The sequence below is a fragment of the Pelophylax lessonae genome, assembly GCF_965119305.1.
Source record: "Pelophylax lessonae genome assembly, chromosome: 10".
In the NCBI taxonomy this organism is placed as follows: Eukaryota; Metazoa; Chordata; class Amphibia; order Anura; family Ranidae; genus Pelophylax; species Pelophylax lessonae.
Genome location: NC_138777.1, coordinates 78,026,715 through 78,046,925, shown reverse-complemented (window position 1 = coordinate 78,046,925; position 20,211 = coordinate 78,026,715). Strand labels below are relative to the sequence as shown.

General features: G+C 40.5%; 1 protein-coding gene across 1 annotated transcript in view; it reads left to right on the top strand.

Moving 5' to 3' along the window:
- Positions 1-20,211, top strand: part of TH (tyrosine hydroxylase) — a 113,506-nt gene that overhangs the window by 34,614 nt on the left and 58,681 nt on the right. The gene's annotated exons all lie outside the window — the stretch shown is intronic.

The following is a 20,211-nucleotide window of genomic DNA, read 5'->3' as shown; positions in this document are numbered from 1 at the left end:
TATCGGAAGCGCCATGTCCTAGGTATCCCAAACCTCTCCCTGAGTCGCTCAAAAGACTCCAACTGTCCCTCATGGAACAATTGATGCAAATATTTAAGGCCATACTGGGCCCATTGGCCCCCATCCTGCAGCTTAGCAAACTTCCCGAGCGTTGGATTAAAGCACAGTGGATTGCTCGGAGACCTTGTCAGAGAGCCATCCCCGGCCCGCCGGGCACATATATACGAAAGATCCTCCCCGGCAGGGCCATCACCGAGCCCAATTCCCGCCCAGGAGCCCCACTCCGGTAAAGGACATTAAGCAGCGTTTCAAAGGAGGAGGCAAGCACCGCCTCCAACTCAACAGTCGCATTGGGCCCCTGCGGGAAAAACCTCCAATGTAGGAAGATCAACTGAGAGGCAAAATAGTATGACCGCAAGTCCGGACGGCCAATTCCCCCCCCCCCCCCCCCCGAAATTGGGCACTTTAGTACTGACAAAGCTACTCTAGGGGGCTAGGGGGTCGCGTACCCCACAACAGAGTGGCCCAAAGCATGATTGATCCACCCCCATGCTTAACAGTTGGACAGAGGTTCTTTTCATTAAATTCTGTGCCCCTTCTTCTCCAAACATACCTTTGCTCATTCCGGCCAAAAAGTTCAATTTTAAACTCATCGGTCCACAGAACTTGTTTCCAAAATGCATCAAGCTTGTCTATATGTTCATTTGCAAAGTTCAAACGCTGATTTTTGTGGTGAGGACGTAGAAGAGGTTTTCTTCTGATGACTCTTCCATGAAGACCATATTTGTACAAGTATCTCTTTATAGTGGAATAGTGTACCACAACTCCAGTGTCTGCCAGATCTTTCTGGAGGGATCGTGCAGTCAAACGTGGGTTTTGAATTGTTTTTCTCACAATCCTGCGAGCTGTTCTGTCTGATATTTTTCTTGGTCTTCCAGATCTTGCTTTAACTTTCACTGTTCCTGATGACTGGCATTTCTTAATTACATTCCGAACAGAGGATATTGACATCTGAAAACGCTTTGCTATCTTCTTATAGCCTTATCCAGCTTTGTGAGTGTCAACTATTTTCAGTTTCAGTTTTCTAGACAACTGCTTAGAAGATCCAATGGTGCTGATTGTTGGGGCAAGGTCAGATGAGTCTGGGCAATTAAAACATTTGAGATTGACATCACCTGGTCTTCCTAGAAGATAATTGAGAACAATCCATGACACTGGCAGGTCTCAGCCTTGCAAAGGGGGCATTGCATGCTATAAATTCTGCAGGGTGCCCAAACTTTTGCAGACACCATTTTTTTGTTTTCTGTAATTTTGAAAGTGTCAATGATGGAAAAAAAATCTAACTTTTGTTGACATATTATAAGAATGTCTAATCTGTAATTTGATGCCTTTTGGATATTTTTCCATCTTTCTTTGGTTTCTTTATGCACATTAATACAAATTTGTACCTGGGGTGCCCAAACTTTCGATCCCCACTGTAATTTAAAAGCAGCTGAAACTGATTAACAACCCCCTCTGCTACTTAGCTGACCAGATCAATATCCTAGGAGTTTAATTGACTTGATGCTATACTCTGATTAGAAAGAGTTAATTTTTTTGAGCAGTGTATTATATCTTGCAGGTGTGGTGCACTTTCTGAAAACACACCAAAACTCCTACATTCAGGTAATACCAGAAGTGTATGGCTCAGTGCAGGTAGCCCTGCAGAAGTCTATGGGGTTGATTTAGTAAAGGCAAATAGACAGTGCACTTTGCAAGTACAATTGCTCCAGAGCTTAGTAAATAAGGGAAAGCTTTGTTGACTTCCATCATCCAATCACGTGCAAGCAAAATCACAGTTTTTTTTTTCCTTGCACTTGATTGGCTATTCTCTGCAAAGTGAAGCTTTACCTCATTTACTAAGCTCTGGAGCAACTGCACTTGCAGAGTGCGTCTGCAATTTGCAAAGTGCACAGTCTATTTTCTTTTAGTATATCAACCCCAATGGCTCAGTTTGAAAGCAGCCCAGTAACCACTGTGGAAGAGATAAGCCCATATATACACTGTAATTTTAGAATATAACCTTCCATTCAGGAATCTCCCTTGCTATGGGTATTTCCGGCTATTGCTTTCCCAGACAGAGTTTAATTTGTATCACTCTACCTGTGACAGGTGCCGGCGCTATACAGGAAGCATTGGCTTGTGTGGCTTTGCTCTCTCTACAGCTCTGCTTCCTATAGTGCCGGCTCCATTAAAAAACACTGATGCTTTGGGATGTTGGGTCCAGACCCCGCAATCTGGGCTTGCCAACCTGCCATCCCAGAGCAGGAGGTCATGTCCCACATCAGAGGGCTCCAGGGGCTACATGTGGCTCATGGGCCAGCGGCTGGGCACCTGTGTTTTACATAATAGATAAAAAGCTGGCAATTGTAAGCACCCCTGTCAGTGGTAAATGGTTTGCCTCAACCCTTTAACTGCTATATCTGCAGGACAACTTTTTCTGTTGAAAAACAATAGACTTACTTTCAGGATCACCAGTTGAGACTAAAAGAAAGAAAGCCTAAAAAAGAACACTAATGTAGCCATCACATCTAAGAATTTGTAAGCTGCAATATAATAAATAACGCTTTAAAGCAACTTGACAAGTAAAAAAAAAAAAAAAAAAAAAAAAAGGTTTTTATTTTAAATAAAAAATGTTCCTATTTTAACAAATTATTAACTCTTTGTTCACCTAATCCATCCTAATTAACTTCTTCCCGTTGTCTCCATAGCTATTTTTTCCCGCTTCTTTCTTTTTCTATTTTTCTAACCAATAATTTTTAAACTTTTTTTTTTCACATTTATTCATTTTGTTTATTAATCTATTTAGTCACATTAAAAAGGCACAAAATTTGAAAACAAAAGCCTTTATTTCATTTTTAAAAACCTTTGCAATGCTTTGTACCAGAATCATACCTTAGTGTCATGTTAATAGAAATAGAAACCAATAGATCAATAGAAACCAGCCAACGTGTATGGCAGCCGGTCTGACAGAAGCTGGCCTTTCGAAGGGTCATGACCAGTGGTGGGTTTCAAAAATTTTAGTAACCAGTTCCGACTTTCAAGCATGGTGTAATTTTTTTTTAACTAATGTCAGTAATGTTACTAAAAATCGCAGATCGCCGCCATTATTAGTAAAAAAAATAAAAATGCGCAAACCAATAAAATTAGCTTATTGGGATTTTTTTTACCAAAAATATGTAGCAGAATACAAATTGGCCTAAAATGATGAAAAAATTAGATTTTTAAATTTTTGTTAAAGGGAATATTATAAAGCAGAAAGTGAAAAAATATTGTTTTTTTTTTCAGAATTGTCACTCTTTTTTTGTTTATAGCGCAAAAAATAAAAATCTCACAGGTGATCAAAAGAAAGCTCTATTTGTGGGGAAAAACAGACATCAATTTTATTTGGGTACAGTGTCGCACAACCGCGCAATTGTCAGTTAAAGTAACGCAGTGCCGAATCGCAAAAAATGGCCCGGGCATTAAGAGGGTACCAGAACTGGTTAAATTAAAAGCAGGGAGTTAGTACATGAGTGAGTGGTGGTGGACACAGCAACCTACCCCCTACCCCTGTATGGAGAGAAAGAGAGAGAAAGAAAAAAAAAGAGAGGGAAGGAGGAAGGAAGGAAGAGAGTATAAGAGAAAGAGGGATGGAGAAAGAAAGGATGAAAGAAAGAACAAAAGTAAGAGGGATGGAGGGAGGGAGGGAGAGAGAGAGGAAAAGAAAGAGGGATGGAGGGAGGGAGGGAGAGAGAGGGGAAAAGAAAGAGGGAGGGAGGGAGGGAGAGAGAGAGGAAAAGAAAGAGGGATGGAGGGAGGGAGGGAGAGAGAGAGGAAAAGAAAGAGGGATGGAGGGAGGGAGAGAGAGAGGAAAAGAAAGAGGGATGGAGGGAGAGAGAGAGGAAAAGAAAGAGGGATGGAGGGAGGGAGGGAGAGAGAGAGGAAAAGAAAGAGGGATAGAGGGAGGGAGAGAGAGATAAAGAGGGAAAGAAAGAAAATCAGATACCTGTACTTAATCTTGAGGAAGTGGTTGTACCAGGGTGATTCAGCTAGAGGCATCACCCAGATACCATTTTTTAGAGTGGATGTTCAGCTTTCATGTGATAATAACTGATGTGGCTAAGCAGTGGGAGGGGACATCCCCCCCCCCCTTGCTGCCTTGTACCGCTCTGCCCGGGCCTCCTGTCCCACCGGGAGACCCGAGCGATCAGCTGGCACATCTTCCGGCTGGCCAAAGACCCAAATAAAGCCAGAATCGGCTTAGATCGGGTCTCCGATGTAGAAACCCGGAAGCGACATCTGGTTTACTTGGCAGCCAACAGCGAAAAATCAAAAGTATCCAAAAACGCCATCACACATGTGATGGTATCGCAGCTATCGCTAGAGCAAGAGCAATCATTCTAACAAAAGACCCCTTCCGACTGGAGATCCTACACCCCACTCAGTTTCACCACCCCCCACAGTTCCACCCCTTCCCAAACTTGTACCCAATCAACTATTTTTGTAACTTGATTCCCATTATTATATGAATATTTTCTCATAAAGACCTAAAGCTCACAGTTCCCCAGACCCTTTAACCCCTGGCCTACCGGCCCTCCATCTATGCTCTTCTTTTTTTTTAACTCCGGGCCTCTCTAACTAGTGAGTCTTCCAGAACGATTCCCATTTCTGGGATAAGTATGTTAGATGAGAGTTTTCATATTTTACTAGCTCTATGCGTGTCCAAGATATGTAAATCATTAGGTAGTAAAAGCAGAATCTAAAGGACGCTTCCAGCACCTGCCGCTTTACAAACAATATTTCTATACTTTCTGTTTTTTCCAATATACGAGTAGCCTACAGTATAAGTTTCATGCAGGGGATAAAAGATTGTTGGAATGTATTAAAGTTTCGTTGACTGCAGAGTTCAGTATAACATCAATAGTACGTCCCGTGATTCAAAATTATTTAAATGGATTTGGCAATATGTTTAAAAAACAAATTCACATTCCCCAGTGCAGACTTCAGACTCCTAAAATAAAAGTTATATTTTATTCCTCAGGCAGGAGGATGTGACTCATGTCTGCATTATGTCATGGAGCGGACATCCTGCCTTGTCTATAGGGTTATGTCACAAAGTCACGGTGACCTTGGTAAAATGACATTTTCAGAGATGTCATAGGTCTGAAGGTTTTAATTAAGTTAGGGTGTTTGTCTTTTTAACAAAGACACAGCCAAACATGAATTAAATGTTTCTGGCACACCCTCACATAAATGAAAGGAAAAACTATTCTTTTCCACTGACTGTTTTTATTTTATTTTATTTTTTTACCAAAATACTAGTATGTATAAAGGCTTATTAGAAGTATTGTAGTCTTAAAAAGAGACCGACACATCAGGGTTGATTTACTAAAAGAAAATAGACTGTGCGCTTTGCAAAGTGAAATTGCACTCTAGAAGAGCAGTTGCTCCAGAGCTTAGTAAATAAGCAGAAGTTCTTCTGACTTCCATCATCCAATCATGTGGAAGCAAAAATACTGTTTTTTTAGTTTTCCTTGTACTTTGCTTTTGTGATTGGGTATTGTTTGCAAAGTGAAACTTTACCTTATTCACTAAGCCTTGGAGCAACTGCTTGCAGAGTGCACAGTCTATTTGCCTTTAGTAAATCAACCCCATTAAATCCACCCACTAACTTTATAGGGTTGATTTACTAAAGGCAAATTGACTGCGCACTTTACAAAGTGCAATTGCTCCAGAGCTTAGTAAATGAGCAAAAGCACTGCTGATTTCCATCATCCAATCATGTGCAAGCAAAAATTCAGTTTTTTTTATTTTCCTTGCAGGTGATTGGGAATTATTTGCAAAGCAAAGCTTTACCTCATTGCCTAAGCTCTGGAGCAAGTGCACTTGCAGCTTTAAACCGCTATATGTCTGCCGAGAACTCAATAGTCAAGACTTGGGGGTTGATTTACTAAAGGCAACTAGACTGCACACTTTGCAAAGTGCAGTTGTACTTTGCAAGTGAAGTTGCTCCAGAGCTTAGTAAGCGAGCAGAAGCCCTGCTGACTTCAATCGTCCAATCATGTGCAAGCAAAAATTCTGTTTTTTATTTTCCTTGCACGTGATTGGGTATTATTTGCAGAGTGAAGCTTTAACTCATTGCCTAAGCTCTGGAGCAAGTGCACTTTGAAAAGTGCATGGTCTATTTGCCTTTAGTAAATCAATGCCTAAGTATCTACTATTGAGTCCCTGGCAGACATATAGGGGTTGATTTACTAAAGGCAAATAGACTGTGCGCTTTGCAAAGTGCAGTTGCACTCTGCAAGTGGATTTGCTCAAGAGCTTGGTAATGAGGTAAAGCTTCACTTTGCAAAGAATACCCAATCACATGAAAGAAAAAAAAAAATAAATAAAAACAGCATTTTTGCTTGCATATAAATGGATGATGGCAGTCAGCAGGGTTTTGCTCATTTACTGAGCTCTGGAGCAACTACTACTTGCCTTTAGTAAATCAACCCCCTAAATTGGAACAAAACCTAACAATTTAAAGCAGTATTAAAAGTCAAAAGCAAACATTTATTATACTGCACCTTACCAATTCTTAGATGTGATGGCTGCATTTGTTTTCTTTTTTTAGGCTTTCTTTCTTCTATTGTCATCTTGTGATCAGGACAGTAAGAACAAAACATGCAAAACCTTTATCCAAAAAGGAAAAAAAAAACAGTTTGCTGTAACTGATTGTAAAATGTGAGCTGGAGTCTGGTTTCTATTTGTTAGTGTATCTAAATCTGCTAGTACATCTAACACTCCCCCTCCCCTCAGACTGACAATGCCGCTGTCCCTAAAGGTGCCCCCTATGCTCCTTCTTCCAAAGTGGGGGCACTCTAATACAGGAGGTGTGTTACTGTCCAGATCACTAGGTGAGAACAGAGGGAAAAAAGCCTAAAAAGAAAAAGAAATCAAATGCAGCCACCACATCTAATGATTGGTAAGCTGCAATATAATACATTTGTGGTTTTGGGTTTCCCACCACTTTATGTGATTTCCAAAAGAAAGTTAGAAATGTTCAATATATGTTATTCAATTAATAATAAAACCTATCAATTGTATTTTTTGTAGTGTTTCATTTACATTTTCTGTTTACCAGGACATGTTCAGAGAATAAGGCCTGATTCACACCTCTGTGTTTTTATGTGCATTTTGTAAAGCCCAGTGATGCTGTTCACATCTGACAATGCATGAAGCATGTCCAATGTTATATGCATTTATATGTGTTTTCTTCCTCAACTCCATACCTGGCACGCAAATGACATGCAATGGCATGCATGGCAACTTCAGATCTAAGTGGAATCTAAGATTGCACTGCCTTTGGCTACAAAAGGAGGGTTTGGTTTTCTTTAAATGTTTAAAAAGTCTTTTGTCCAGCAGTTATTAAAGTTAAAAATGCAGTTTTGCTGCAATACTCACCTTCTTCTCGTTGGCACTGCTCCCTGAAGATTCGCCCACTAATCCACTTCCAGGATGATTGGTGCCTGTTGTCAAGTGGGAATGGACTTTTAAGCAAACCTAGTTTATTCTAGTTGGAGCTTTCATAGGGTCCTGGGTTCTCTCTATGCCGCCAAATTGCAATGCTGGACCAGTTACCAAGCACCAGTGTGGTCACATGAGGTGAAGGCAAGAAAGTCACATGCTCCTCCATGCTTAGAAGTAATTAGTAAGTTTCCCTGCAATGGAGTGGCTAGGGAATGAGGGATAGATGAAACTGAGCTGAGGTGAGGGAGCAATAAAGCAAAACTGTTAATTTGCCTTGTATGGATCCAAGCTCTTCCCAGAGGAGTGCACACTTTTGGAATTGGTATTAAAGCCCTCCATACAAAAAAAAAAAAAAAATGATCTCTTGCAGTGGGGCCACGCCCCATGGCTATATAACAACTGGCAGAGTATGGAGCTGGAACAACGATGGGAGACAGCATCAGAGGAGGACTGGAAGAAGACCGGAGGAAGAAGATTGGAGGAAAAAGACAGGAGAAAGAAGACCAGAGGAAGAACACCGAAGGGAGAAGACAGGAGGTAGAAGACTGGAGGAAGAACACCTGAGGAAAACATTGGAGGAAGAACACTGAAGGGAGAAGACCAGAGGTAGAAAACTGGAGAAAGAACACCGGAGGACATTTTTTAATAGAGGACTTGTCAAAACTGCCTCTTGTTTTTATTTATACTACACTGCCTTTTTTTGGGGGTCAATGGGTACGATGTACCCCATACCCATTCACATTAGGGTGGCCATGATGTGTGGGCCCCTCCTGCCCCAAAGCACCAACCCCCCCCCCCATGTTGAGGGGATGTGGCCTGGTATTGTCTAGGAGGGGGGCGCTCACTTGTTACATAGTTACATAGTAGGTGAGGTTGAATAAAGACAGTAGTCCATCCAGTTCAACCTGTGTAGGTGTGTGTGGCTGTAATCATCTCTCATACCCCTGAATGTTCTGATCCTTGAGATGCACGTCCAATAGTCTTTTGAAAGCCACCATACTACCCGCAGAAACCACCTCTTGTGGTAGAGAATTCCACAATCTTGTAGCCCTAACAGTAAAGAACCCCCCACGTTGCCTGAGGTTAAAACGCTTCTCCTCTAATCGCATTGTATGCCCCCGAGTCCTCATGCAATCCCTTCGACTAAACAGCTTTTTTTCTAAGCTGAGATCCCCATTGAGATATTTAAAAATTGCTATCATGTCCCCCCTCAGGCGTCTCTTCTCCAGGGAGAATAAATCAAGCGATTGCAGACGCTCTTAATAATCGAGGTCCTCCAATCCCCTAATTAGTTTAGTTGCCCTTCTCTGGACTCTCTCCAGCTCCAACACATCCCTCCTGAGGACTGGCGACCAGAACTGGACAGAATACTCCAGATGCGGTCGGACCAGAGTTTTATAAAGTGGAAGGATTATAGTCTTATCTCTGGAATACATCCCTTTCTTTATACATGCTAATATTCTGCTAGCTTTGGCAGCTGCCGCTTGACATTGCATGCTGTTGCCTAGTCTATCATCAACCAAGACTCCCAGATCTTTCTCCCTTTTTGATTCCCCCAAGGGTTCCCCTCCTAACGTGTATTGTGCTTTTATGTTTCTAGTCCCCAAGTGCAAAACCTTACACTTCTCCACGTTAAACCTCATTTGCCAAGTCGTTGCCCACTCCGTTATTTTGTCCAGGTCATTCTGTAGGATATCTGCTTCATGCTGTGCAGTTATTGCCCTGGCCAATTTTGTGTCATCTGCAAAAACTGCTATTGAACTACTGACCCCAACCTCAATGCTGTTTATGAATAAATTGAACAAGGTTGGTCCCAGGACTGAGCCCTGGGGCACCCCGCTTACTACCTCAGACCAGTCTGAGTATGCGCTTGTCCCCCACGCTTTCCTGACCTGCTGGGCTGTATGCTCGGATAAGGGTCTGGAATTAATTCTGGGTGGGAGTCACACGCTGTTTTTCTTTTTCATTTTGGTGTGGGGTTCCCTTTCAAGATCCATACCAGACCAAAGGGCCTGGTATGGATTTTAGGGTGGACCCCACACCATTTTTTTTTTTTTTTTAGCGTGGGGTTCCTCTTCAAGATCCTCAGAGTTTAAGTCACATGCCACAAGTTGGAATATGATGATCACTCCTTGGATGCGACTTCTATATAAATCAATGGGCTGAAAGTTGGATCAGTTAACACGTCTCTCATAGGGAACCTCTGATTTTGAATAGAGGGAGAGAAACGCTGCTAAAAGCTAACACAGTTAAATGCGCATTAACGCCAATATAAAAACCTACTAAAAGCGCATTTTTACAGCCCGTTTTTCCTGGCGTAGTATTAGTAGTAGGGGCTTTGCAGCTTGTTTTTTTCTACTGTCCTGTATGCATGGGGACCAAAGCTGACTGTATAAATTCCAATCCCTTAGATCTACCAACAGCTATGTTGGGAACTGCCTTATTTGATACAAATTGAAGAGATTGTATAGGTAGGCCCTCACATCGCATAGTTTTAGTAAATCTAAAGGAGACAAGTTTGCCTGGTATTTGGAAAGGATTGCCTCAACTGACTGTTATAACTAGATTAACAGGTCATAACAAAATGAACCACAATCGTTTTCAAATAACATCTTCAAAATGAATGGCTGGTAGACCTAAGTACATTGTAGTTAACCTCATGGCCGCAATTAGCTTTCAGATGTTAGCAGGTGGCTTTCTCCATCAGTTGTATCTGTTATGGATATAAAGTTTTGCTTTGGAACAGCAAGACCAGTTAGCCTGAATACTGTCTGCAGATAATACATTTATATGTCAATGAGCATTTGAATATTAGGCATTCAGTTTTATCAAAATGAATCGATATTACTGAATTCCAAGAGACAAGCACTTCCGTCATTTGCATCTTTTGTACTTAGCAAATGTGATTATTTAAGACACTCATTAAGGCCTCTTTCACACAGGCGTTCCGTATGTCCGTATATCACCCCATCCGTTTGCGGGTGATATACGGACATAATGAATGTCAATGGGATTGCGGATGTCAGCGGATGACCATCTGCTGACATCCGATTTTCTTCCTTTCAGTTTTGTTCCGTTTTTTGGAACGGAACAGAACCCTATTTTTCTTCCGTTTAAAAAAACGGAAAGGACGCAAAATCGGATGTCAGCGGTGTCATCTGCTGACACCCGCAATCCCATAGAGATACATTATGTCCGTATATCATCTGCAAACGGATGGGATGATATGCGGACATACGGACCGGATGTCATCCGTGTCCGTAAAAAAAAAAAAAAAAGTGCCGGAGCGGATCGCAATACGGTCCGCTCCGTGTGAAAGGGGACTAACAGCAAATCTGATGATTTATTAGGACTACATTTAGACTTTGTAAAGTGTTTATTTACTGTATATACGCACACTCACACACACACAAACAAACACACAAAACCCACGCCCATATATCTTACCGGTCAAAAGTTTTAGAACACCTCCATTTTTCCAGTTTGTATTGAAATGTATGCAGTTTACTCCCTCAATGTACTCTGACAACAAAGCAGAGAACAAACAAAAAATTGGACAAAAAAGGAAATCATGGAACCGTTTTCTTTAACAAAATGTAGTCTAAATATTTGACTTGACAAAGTAGCCACCTTTTGCAGATATAACAGCCGAACACACACTTCATGGGGTTTAAGTCTGGAGACTGTTCTGAACATTTCAAGATTTAAAGCCCACCGTCCTGTTCTTTGCTTCTAAGGTAGTTCTGACACAGCCTAAAGGTATGTTTTGGGTCATTATCTTGCTGTAGGAAGAACCCCTGACCAACCAGGCATATTCCAGAGGATATTTTATGGCATGCAAAATGCTGTCATAGTAGTGCCACTCACTCTGCGCAAGTCGCCAACTCCGAATCCAGCAAAAGAGTCCCAGACCATCATGATTCATCCTCCGTGATTGACAGTTGGTGTTACACACCGAGGAACCATCCTTTCACCTACTGGATGGTGTATGAAAACCCTGTGTGATGAACCAAAGTTCTCAACTTCTTTTTTTTTTTTTTTTTCAAAAAGCTTTATTGAACAAAGTACACATTAGAGAAGAGTACAACAGTTGGATCATTCTGATCAACATTCTCGGTGATCCAATACTAACTAATTGGTAACAAACCGAAAATACATAATATCATAGAGAAAATAACAGGAGAGGGGTTCAGATGTAAGTATTTCGGGAGTATTTCAACTTCTGATTCATCTGTCCATCAGACCTTCTTCCAGTCTTCAGTAGTCCACTAGTGGTGCTTCATGGCCCAGGTAAGCCTCTCTTTCTCATTGTTCCATCTTAGCAATGGCTATCTTACAGCCACTCAACCTGTCAAATCTGCAGCTCGAAGTCTTCTCTTCACAGTTGAAGCTGAGACTTGCTTACTTTGATCAGTTACACAAAAATAACCGCGCTAGGCACACTAAAAATTGAGCACTAAAAATTGAGAAATAAAAATAAAAAAACAATAATGAAAAATTATTTATAAAGCTGCAGCTATAGTGGGAAACACCAAATAGCAAAAGTAAAGAGTAAAGCTGCCTAGAGTGTGCCTAGCGCGGTTGTCCTGTGAGCTGCCTGTCACACAAATTGTTGACTCTCAGAATCTTGTCTTCTGATTCTGTTGTGGATTTGGGTCTACCAGACCTCCTCCCATATATATATATATCAGTGTTAATTTCGTCGACTAAAACCGACTAAAACGTTTTCGTCGACTAAATTAACACAATTTTAGTCTACTAAAATACGACTAAAACAATTCAGATGACTAAAATACGACTAAAACTAAAATGGCATTTTAGTCAAAAGACTATAACTAAAACTAAATCGAAATGTGCTGCCAAAATTAACACTGGTGCATGCTCAAAGCTTAATACCATAAATAATAACATATTAGATTTTTCACTCCAGGACCAGCAGTAGTATATAATGAGTTTGGAAATTGTAGAGAAATGCTTAAATAATGCATTACAAATTACAATTGAACTACACCCATTCGATTATAGATGACTAAAATGAGTTTTAGTCGACTAAAATGTAGGACGTTTTAGTCGACTAAAATGTAGGACGTTTTAGTCGACTAAAATGTAGGACGTTTTAGTCGACTAAAATGTAGGACGTTTTAGTCGACTAAAATGTAGGACGTTTTAGTCGACTAAAATGTAGGACGTTTTAGTCGACTAGAATGTAGGACGTTTTAGTCAACTAAAATGTACTGGAGTTTTAGTCGACTAAATACAACTAAAACTAAAACACTTGCAGAAGACTAAAATGGGACTAAAACTAAAATGCCATTTTAGTCCTAAGACTAAAACTAAATTAAAATTTGCTGCCAAAATTAACACTGATATATATATATATACATTTTTTATTTAGTATATTTATTATTTTGCTGGCTAGCTTGATAGTGTGACTTTTTATATAATAATATAATATGTTTTATACAGTATCATGGTGATTCACCTTCTGTGCTGTGCAATAGCAGAAAAGTGATACTTGTAGTGTGAGATGTCCTGTATTGTCTTTGAGATAGTCAGTGATGTGCCCTCTGGCTGGGATTGGGAGGCAGACAGCAGTAATGTAATTTCCCTGTGTATGTGCCAGCTATCTTTTGCTGTCCTCGCTCTGGTAATGCGATCAGTGCTGTCACATTAGTGGTAATGCATTGATGTGCAGATAAGTGCCACACAAATAAAGCAGGAGGAGCAGCATTGCAGTGCCTCCAGCATACACTGTGTACCAAGCTGTATTAACCCTTCATTGTGTAGCACCTCACCTCTGCATTATGTTAAATCGTATGTTACTCTAAATATTTTTTTACTATATGTGTGTGTTCACATATGTGTATTCTATAAATCAGTCTCTACCATTTTCATATATGTCTTCCATCCTTTAACTGGCCAATCAGAGGTACAAGACACTGTGCAGACACACAGCATGCCTGTATTGGGTAGTTTGTTCAGCCCCACATCCCCCATCCAATCACAGTCTGCCTCTGGCACACACCCCCTCCTAGTCACAGCCTACTGTTTGAACATGCACCCTGCTCAAGCACTGCCTGCATCTTGCCTCAGGCTGAACAGATTATGGAATACAGGCACACCATGCGTCTGCACATCGCCCCCCCCCCCCACCCCACCAGGAAGAAGAAATGCATGGTCACATGGCAGAACTTTTTAAAGCAGAGTTCCACTGGCTTTTGTGTTTCTTGAAAGTCAGCAGCTACAAAAAGTGTCCCACGGTCACCCCAAAGAAGCTCCGGACCCTTTTTCTAAGTCGGAGCGACTTGTGTCGCTCCTATTAGAACGGGTCTGCAGCTTCTCTATGGAAGGCGACCTACGGCGACCTGTGAGGTGACCAGGTCGCCTCACAGGTCGCCCCAGTGTTAACGGGGACTTAGGGTGTGGACCCAAAAGCTCAAACACACATGTCCTTCTCTGCAGCCTCAGCTGCACTGGACAGTAAATGAATGAGAAGTACTCTGTGCTGAGTGGCTTCCTGTTCCTTCACAAACTGAAGCATAGTAAACACCGTTTGCTATGCTTAAGTTATGAATGAACATAGCGAGTAAGTGTGTTCTCTGTTTTCATTCAGAAAAGGAATAGGCCGGCAAGTGACATATTTGCTAGCCCCCTTCCCTGCTCTCCAAGCTGAAACACCCCGCAGCAGCTGGGAGGAGAGGAGAATAGCCAGCATCACTGATAATCGGGGAGGGGCAAATGTGGGGGGGGGGGGGGAGCCTGGGCACTAGAGGGAATCTGCACTGCAAGTAGGGATTAGGGTGTGCCCAGGCACACCTGGCACACCCCCTCGCACGCCTATGGCAAAGTGTCTAAACAATGTATGTTAACAACTAGTTAACTAATATATAAGATCATGGCATCACTGGCCCATGGAGCCCTTTGTCAGCCCCATGTTGCAAGCATTGGCTAACTTACCCAGTTTTTAAGAAGGTTAGAACACAAATTTGGCTGTAGACCCCTAAAAACTGTGTCTCCTGCTTGGGACATGTGTAGTACAGAGCAGCCTTCTGCCTCTAGGCATTGGGTTGTGTATTAGGAGGTAGAGCATTTTCATTATAAGAGCCTCTTCTTATAAACACATCTACACCATACTGTGGGGGATATTGGCTGGAGTAAGCATTGCAAGAAGGCCAGCCAGTCCCTGGAGCTTGGCTTTGTGAAAAAAAAACTTAAATGAAAAAAAAAAAAAAAACAGAAAATACCAGCAGATGGAAACCCAGTACTTTGGTGACAGTGAACGGCTTTTTATTGATCAAAACAAATAAATGCATTTATCAGCAATAGCAGTTCCTTTAGAAGTGTTCATGTGATTATAGTGCATATCAAGTATTTATTGTAGCATAAAGCAGCTAAGAAAATCATCTAGAAAGTAAAGAATACTGTTATGTCATAAATTGGCGAAATTCATCTGAATTTGAATCCAGGTGAGCCTGGAGGGAGCCCACCCCTCCTTAAAGGCACAGGGGCGCACTGGACACCAGGCACATAGCACCATGGCAGCAAAAGTGTCCAGTGTGCCCCCTTACCAATATGTCAACAGTACAAACAAATGGCCACTGCCCTCGCCTATAACTGGCCTTTACAGCAAGGAGCACAGGGAAGGGCAACACATGCAAAATCAAAAACAGGGTTTTGGCTAAAGCCTCCTCTGCAAGGTATAAAGAAAGAGATGTGGGGCCAGATAAGCCAGAACAAGCCTAACTAACAGGACTTTAAAGGCTCAGCAATGGGAGACAAAGGTAAAATAAAAAGTATACATTTTATTGTACACAATTTCTAAAAGCACAAACATATAATCTAAAATAGATCCACCAATAATTGTTTACTTGGGTACAAGAAGACCATAAATAAATGTCAAAAAGTATAACATCTTGTAAGGTTGTATACTTCCAGTAACCCAATCTGCTAGGTCAACGTTTCGCCAGTAACACGGCTTCTTCAGGTAGGCAAGGTAGGGCAACAAATATTGCAGTGGATCATGTGAGTACAGCAAAGTACAGTCTGGGGGCAGGCACAGGGGCACCAAGGCAGACAGAAAGGTGGGGGGGACACGTCACGGGCAGAGACGGAACCTGTGGATCAATACAACCCTTATAGTGCATGATACGTACCTATCATTGTATCAGTATACAACCACAAAGTCCCAAATAATACAATAAGTAGACAACTTACTATCTACTTAGATTATTTAAGGATGATCACTGGACTTGGCTATAGGTGAAGAACTCACTGGATAGTATGCAGAGCGATGAAATCACATAAGGCCCCGTCAATCAGCTAAGGCAGTGATGGCGAACCTTGGCACCCCAGATGTTTTGGAACTCTATGTCCCATGATACTCAGCTACACTGCAGAGTGCATGAGCAAGATGGGAAATGTAGTTCCAAAACATGCGGGGTGCCAAGGTTCACCATCACCGAGCTAAGGCATTCTAAGAGTCAGAGGTTAAGATTGTCAATTGTTCTGTAACAGCAGTCCAAGATGATGGACACATAAGGTATGCATAAGCCCTAGTGTCCACTACCGCCACAAAACGCCGCCCGCCAAACATTTGCAAATGCAATTTGTTTATTTGCAAATGTGCATAGACTAAACTCCTGTTTTTAACGCATACTGTTAGACAGGATAATTCGGTTGTTTGCACGTTAGTTGGTAAGTTGAGCAGGGAATTTCTCTGGTTTTGTTTTGCATGCATTGCCCATCCATGCCCTCCTTGCTGCATAGGTGAGGGCAGTGGCCATTTGTTCTGATGACATAAATCTACACCATGTTCTGTTATCTATAGCACAAAGTTATGTGTAAATGAACTTTTAATGTCTCATGTTCCATTAAAGGAATTTATACTCATTAAACCATACTTGCAGGATTAACCTCACTTGCGTTTGCTGTGTTAAAGCCTAAATAAACAGAGCCTAAAACATGGATCCCAGATTCTGTTGAAAATGGAGATTCTTTACACATTGACGTAATAAAAAGACAAATTAGCACTGAAAAATGGATTATCCTTTACCTTACTGGCTAGGGAAAACTGCTGTAAAGGTGCCAGCATATGTCCAGAGCAGAGCTTCAAGCATGGGAAAGAAAGAAAGAAGTCTTTACAGCTTGGAGTTCAATTTCTTTTTCCCTAGGTACAAACAAAGAAAACATATCCCATGCTCTATCAGTTTTGCTAAGTTAAAAATCCGGTACTATAAGCTGTAGCCCCAGTTCCCCAAGGAGCTATAATCTCCCTGTGACTGTAGTCACCGTCACTAGGAATGAAAGACAGACACTATATGTGGGTCCCTTGGAGTGATGTTACTTTGGATTCAAGTCCATGTCTCCCAAAGACAGTCAGCAAATGCTAATATCCTCAGCTCAACCACCTGTCTTCCACACATTGTTGATTATGCGGATTTACGCACCTATTGTTTCTGTCCCGATGGCTGGATAATTAGTTCAGATTAATTGTATTACTGTACACAATTTCATCTGCATCAGGAGGGGCATGTCCTCCTGTGAGGTATATATTCAGTGTGAGGTTGTTCAATATAGGTTCCAGAACTTATACAAGCTAAGTTGCTAAAATACTAAATTGTGATAAAAATAAACCCACTGTCTAAAAAAATCTATTTCCATAAGTACACTGCATATGTGCAATAAATTCAATGTAACAATTATATACAATAGATATCAATAATGTGCATAATGATCCCTATGAAATATCCTGTGAAAAAAAAAAACAGTGCCATAAAATGCAAATGTTTAGGGCAAGAAGTGCAAAGCATATGGACTATAAATGTAGAAAAAAGTGCATAGTGCAAACAGATTAATATACTCTTTCTCAGCAATAACGTTTAAATGTGATAAAAAAAGAAACATTTTTGTATGTGTTCCAAAAAAATTATATTAAAGTTCATATAAAGTCCCACAAAAGAATCGAAGGAAAGTGTTCAGAAGTTCTTCAATAAAAATCTAATCCCTGTAGAAAACACCCAGTGTGATCCTTCACTATCTACACCAAATTGACCAGAGGTAATGGCTGATCATATTATAGACCAGCATGAACGCTTTATATCAAACACAAAGCAGGAACACTCGCCACGCTGCTGCTCCTGGTCCATCACTCTCTCAAGGTTAGTCCCGACAATGCATGAGGTTTAGAAAAGAGGAAGTAAGATCTCCAAAGCGTAATAAAAAACATTTAAAATCACTGCAGTTTATTTAAAAATATTAAGACCACTCACATTTTACAAGTGTCATCCGGACACTAGGGAACAAACACTTTTGTTTTTTTGTGCCTATCGCCTCTGGTTGTAAGTCCAAAGCCGCGAGTGCAATCCAGGCATGCATGATGACGTCAGCATCCTAACCCCGCCCAACAGAAGGTTTTTTACCCTAATGTAGAGAATGCATTAAAGTAAAAAGTACATTTCTATGAATACATTTTAAAAAAAGAAGAATTTGACTTTAATGGTGCTCAAGGAACAGATAAATCATCAGTTAAAACTTGTAGCATTTTTATTTACCCAAATTTTACACATTTTTACAATTTTTCATTGTGTATTCTTTTTTTAAAGAAATATTGTGAAATAAAAATTCTACAAGTTTTAACTGATGACTTACCTGTTCACTGAGCACCATTGAAGTCAAATTCTTCTTCTTTTTTTTTTTTTTTTAATGTATTCATATACATTTAAATTCAATTCATATACATTTATATTAGGACACGGTGACTGTATTGGTATCCACTCTTGCTTCATCATGTGGCAGAACAGTACATTTCTGATTTAAGGGCTGATCAGAAATGTTCTAAGTGTATTTAAAACATTGGTCATTTAAAACCATTGTGTTGGTAAGTTGGTTTTATTTATAAAAGTGTTTGAATAAAGATCTGTATTGCACAAAACAACCAATCAGGATATATCTTTTATTTCCAAATTTCCTAAAATTGAATAGAATCTGATAACTACGGGCAACACTGTTAAAGTCTGATAAGGAATATGGTGCTGGTTAAGTCAAGTTCAAGATAGTGTTAAAAAAAAAAAAAAAAATGTAACTATATTTAATATTTGTTAGCAGCCTTTCAGTTTGTCGGGAAGTTTGAACAATTAATTAAGTCAGCTATATTGATTGTTTAAACGATCAATATATGACAGTGCCTCCAATATGAAATAAATTATTAAATATAATTACTCTGACCATTTATTTAATCCATGAATTTGTGCTCTATGCAGATATTTCTAAGCACAGTATAATTGTGTGAAAGTATGGACTATGGAAATAGACTTATATTAAAATGTATATTTTACAGCTAAAACAAAGACTTATATGGCTAAAATTGTAAGCCTTACAATAAGATACATTGAAAAATGTGCTCTCCACTTGTATGTATCACAACCAAGGAACAGAGTATCCATAATCAATTAATAATCAATTATATAACTAACCTATCAGATTATTAGGTCTGTATTTATCAGACCATCCCCTTTTAATGCTTCCTCTGCAGCAGAATAAAAGGGGTTGAGTTTATCTACAGGCTATGATAATACAGATTGGATTGAATTACCTTTTCCTTAGGGGATTGTGACACTGTAAGTGTTAAATTAGGATCCCCACCTCGGTAGTACCTTCAGGGAAATCGTCTTAGACCGAGAGAGCGTGCTGTACTAGAGCATGATGATGATGATGATCAAAGATGCCAGTTAAGAAGGATGAAGCTTAAGAGATCATGATGAATTCATGATGAGAGAGGATGACGGTCAAGATAATCAAGATGGGATTGTGATGGCCCGTTTTCTGTTCGAGTTTCCCTCTTTATTCCTAAAAACTACTTTTTCTAGGGACAAGTCCAGAGGGCGTAGTTTGGAATATTTTCTCACCTCTTATTAGGGAGTAATTTTACCGATTACCATAATGGTTGCAGAAACAGTGGGTTAAAGTGATTGTAAAGTCTAGTGTTTTTTTTTAAAAATAACAAACATGTTACACTTCCTCCTCTGTGCAGTGAATTTGCACAGAGCAGCCCAGATCCTCCTCTTCTTGGGTCCCTCTTCGCTGCTTCTGGCCCCTCCCTCCTGTCAAAAGTGTCCCCACAGCAAGCAGCTTGCTATGGGGGTACCCGAGCTGAGCTGCAGCTTTGTGTGTCCATTGAGACACAGAGCTGCCATTGGGTCCAGCTCCCTCTCTCTTCTCATTGGCTAACTGACTTTGATTGACAGCAGTGGGAGCCAATGGCACCGCTGATGTGCCAGTCAGGAGGGAGAGTCCTGGATGGCCGAGGGACTTGTGGACATCACTGGATAGAAAGATGGCTCAGGTAAGTATTAGGGGGTTTTGGGGGGCTGCTACACACAGAAGGCTTTTTATCTTAATACATAGAATACAATTGGATAAAAACCTTCTGCCTTTACAACTCCTTTAACCTGACAACCAGATGAAAAGCTAAGACTAGAAAGCTCTATATTAGGTCTAATAGGAATAATATTGGATTTTAATCAGTTTAATCTTATAGATATCATTTTTTTATCCCTAGTTCAGTTTTAAAATGTTTTATTTTACCTTGATTATTTTATTTTTCCTCCTGTCAGAACACAATAGCTCAGCAGGGGAGATAGCTGTAGTAACATTGGATTGTTAGTACAGGGGCTCCTGTCG